At 46.2% G+C, this 4,032-nt stretch overlaps 1 long non-coding RNA gene across 1 annotated transcript in view; it reads right to left on the bottom strand.

Moving 5' to 3' along the window:
- LOC112073146 (uncharacterized) overlaps positions 1–1,020 on the bottom strand; it is a 7,206-nt gene extending 6,186 nt beyond the window's left edge. The window contains exon 1 of the long non-coding RNA XR_002894475.2: positions 967–1,020. This is a non-coding gene — a long non-coding RNA (uncharacterized lncRNA). The remainder of the gene's footprint in view (positions 1–966) is intronic.
- Between the last annotated feature and the right edge of the window lie 3,012 nt (positions 1,021–4,032).

Genomic DNA, 4,032 nt, shown 5'->3' with positions numbered 1-4,032 from the left:
GTTACGTGCTAATGATCACTTTGTGGTTGAGTGATGGTGACATTGAGAGGGTTGAAACAGCTGTTTAGATTAGATCATTGCGACATTGGACATCCCCTTAGAGCAAAAATAAGAAAATAAAAGATTTTCTCTATCCCGGGATTCAGTCAAAAGATTGTTCACCTTATGGAGGAAACAGGTAGCTTGGAGGGACACTTATTAAGAGAGGAAGGCGGTCTTGCATTGGACATCTGAGCAGGCAACTGCCTCAATTGCTGATAATAAAATTGTGTATTGTGTGTGTACCTATTGTCATACAGAGATTGTACACTGATCTGGTACACTGAAGCCAGGTCTGTCTGGATGACAGGAGCAGCAGGACAGAACAGTGTGTGTTGCTCACACAGCTGCCCACGGCAGCAGGACGACATAGAACTATGGCCAACCACAGCCATGGCCACAGGACATGCGATTAGGTGTGTGTGTGTGCGTTTCACACCCCAGTTCCTCTGTAATTGGTCACAGGAGATACAGCTAGACACGCCACTCACATCATGGTACCCCTGCTCCCCCTCTGTCCCTCTTCTTCTCCCTCCATCATCCTCTCTCTGTCACTCCTCTAATTCCCCCTCTATCTCTCTGTGTGTTCCAGCATGCCAACACTAATCTGCGAGCACCGTCCAGTCTGTCTCTAATGAGCTCCCAGAGGGCAGCAGCAGTAGCTCTAATCTGGCACAGGGATGGTACGGCTGGCTCACAGGCCTGCCTGGACTGTGTGAACTACAGAGGCATGCCTCCAAGGTTTACAAAGTAGAACTGGAGTCAAAGTCTGGTTCTGACTGTTGGACCTATTTTGGTGTGTGTGTGTGTGTGTGTGTGTGTGTGTGTGTGTGTGTGTGTGTGTGTGTGTGTGTGTGCTGCGTGCGTCTGCGTGCGTGCGTGCGTGCGTGCGTGCGTGCGTGCTGCTGCCGTGCGTGTGCTCCTCACCTGGTTTGAAGTGGGGCAGGGAAGTGGACCCCTGGCCAGGTATCCTCACATGGGTGCCAGGACCTGAAAGAAGGAGGGAGACAGAAGGAGAGAGATAAGAGATGGAGAAGAAATGCATCAGACAACCACACGCTGTGTCCATACCAACACATTTCATATTTCAACAACACATTGGGCCACAGAGAAAAGAAAAAGAGAAGACGTCTCAATAGAAGGAAAACATTTCATTTCTATGACCAAAAGGAACCTCGAATCACTAAGGTCCTAAACAATGACCACATTTACATGCGCACAGTATTCCGGATAGTAGGTTATATCCGCTTAAGGTCTTATTTGTGATAAGCTGTTTACATGTATCTTTGATATCCCGCTCATGAGTATCCCTGTATCTATGAATAAACAGAATATTCTAATGGGATTTCATATGGGTTAAATGTATAGTAAACTGAAATATGTACACTCACTGTAGGTCTATAACCTCTCATAGTAGAGTAATTACATTTTTTAAATATAATTTGTTAATTAATATTTAAAACAATACCAATGACTTGCAGTGAAGCCGCTCAACAACTACATCACAAGTCATCTGACAGCCTCCCATCCAGAGAGACACCACCAGAAACAACCAGGGTCAACGCTGCAAGGGCAACATCGGACAGATCTCCCACCAGCCTCCAAGATCCCCCCCCCCCCCCCCCCCCCACAGTTCCCCAAGAGCTGCCCCTCAACCATCCAAGACCCCCCCACAAACCCCCCCAGAGAAAATTAATAAATAAATACAATAATTCATTCGCCATCCCCCCATAAAAAACAAAAAAGACATCAAGGACAACAAAAAATCACAACAGCGAGGCCAACTGAATATGTTGTTTTTAGTGCAATATATGGCACTATTTCTACATGTGTGTGTCCGTGTATGGTCACATATGTGCATTTTGAGAGTGTGTGTATATTGCATTGTACAAACACGCTGCACGGCATCAGCCTCAGGCAAAACCGGCATTAACTGTAACAACACTGCCCCTCAAGTGTCATTCAAATGACTTTTTGTTACGTTTTATTTGACTTTATTTTTTAAAACATTTATCTTGACTGTCATTTCTATCCCCCGCCCAGCAACTCCACTCCCACTGTCTCCAATTCCACATCTCAACCCTCAGTTTCCCTCAGCCCATCCCACTATCTCTGCTGGCCACCCTCTTCGGATTTATATGTGAAATATAATATTATCTCCTGCAGAATTATGCATTTCTTTCAGAGAAATATAACAACATATGTCTCAGGAACAGGAGTGGAGAAAAAAAGTATTTCTTACTGTCACTATCTCAACCACATACAATATGCACTCAAGTCCTAATTAGAAATGTGTCATTCAAGGTACTCCGTGTGAGCGAGCGGTCGCATTTGCGCTTTGTCCGCAGTAGTATAACTTTTCATTACATTTCATTTCATTACATTCAATTATAGTACAACGGTTTGATTTGTCAATCTTAGCAATTTCTTCTTAGCTAGCTTACATAGCCGTCTTTGTATCAAAAAATAATTGCGTTAATTATCGATTACGTCGTCCTAAACGCAGTCTACACTGCTATCGTGCCCAGCAGCTAAGCCAGCTAGCAAACGTTCCACCGTCTACCCGAATAGCAGCACTGTAGCAACTATTACACTCAACTGAACGACTTGATTTAGTGTAAGTGTTAGCTAGCTACATAGTTGTCTTTGCTGTCTTCGTATCCAAAGATAATTGTGTAGTTAGAGTGTGTAGTTTTAAGAGTGATTATCTTAATTTACCGAGGTTAAGCTAGCCACCATTTTCGTCGTCCTTAACATAGAAGACACTGCTAGCTAGCCAACAGCTCAGCCAACTCTACCGAATAAGAACTTCCGCACTACAACAACCCGTCGCATTCCCGCTTCGCCTCCACAGGTACGTATTATCAACATTTTTCATTTCATTCATTACAGTTAACAACGGTTGGATTGTTTGCATCGTAGCTAGCTACACAGCTAGCTACATAGCCGTCTTTGTATCAAAGATAATTGTGGTAGTCTAGAGCGATTTTCTAGGTTAAGCTAGGCCAGCTACTGTCTTTCTTTTAACGCAACGTAACCCCTCCTCTCTTCTCCAGACCATTTCCGGAACCTTCTCCCTTACCTCACCTCGCTCATCAAACTCATCCCTGACCGCTGGCTACGTCCCTTCCTCTTCAAGAGGCGAGAGTTGCACCCCTTCTGAAAAAACCTACACTCGATCCCTCCGATGTCAACAACTACAGACCTGTATCCCTTCTTTCTTTTCTCTCCAAAAACTCTGAACGTGCCGTCCTTGGCCAGCTCTCCCGCTATCTCTCTCAGAATGACCTTCTTGATCCAAATCAGTCAGGTTTCAAGACTAGTCATTCAACTGAGACTGCTCTTCTCTGTATCACGGAGGCGCTCCGCACTGCTAAAGCTAACTCTCTCTCCTCTGCTCTCATCCTTCAGACCTATCGGCTGCCTTCGATACTGTGAACCATCAGATCCTCCTCTCCACCCTCTCGAGTGGGCATCTCCGGCCGGCCCACGCTTGGATTGCGTCCTACCTGACAGGTCGCTCCTACCAGGTGGCGTGGCGAGAATCTTTCTCCTCACCACGTGCTCTCACCACTGGTGTCCCCCAGGCTCTGTTCTAGGCCCTCTCCTATTCTCGCTATACACCAAGTCACTTGGCTCTGTCATAACCTCACATGGTCTCTCCTATCATTGCTATGCAGACGACACACAACTAATCTTCTCCTTCCCCCTTCTATGACCAGGTGGCGAATCGCATCTTCTGCATGTCTGGCAGACATATCAGTGTGGATGACGGATCACACCTCAAGCTGAACCTCGGCAAGACGGAGCTGCTCTTCCTCCCGGGGAAGGACTGCCCGTTCCATGATCTCGCCATCACGGTTGACAACTCCATTGTGTCCTCCTCCCAAGAGCGCTAAGAACCTTTGGCGTGATCCTGGACAACAACCCTGTCGTTCTCAACTAACAATCAAAGGCGGTGGCCCGTTCCTGTAGGTTCATGCTCTACAACAT

This window comes from Salvelinus sp. IW2-2015, unplaced genomic scaffold (assembly GCF_002910315.2).
Source record: "Salvelinus sp. IW2-2015 unplaced genomic scaffold, ASM291031v2 Un_scaffold2163, whole genome shotgun sequence".
NCBI classification, from domain to species: Eukaryota; Metazoa; Chordata; class Actinopteri; order Salmoniformes; family Salmonidae; genus Salvelinus; species Salvelinus sp. IW2-2015.
The sequence above is the reverse complement of the archived record's forward strand: the minus strand, read 5'-3'. Positions and strand labels throughout refer to the sequence as shown.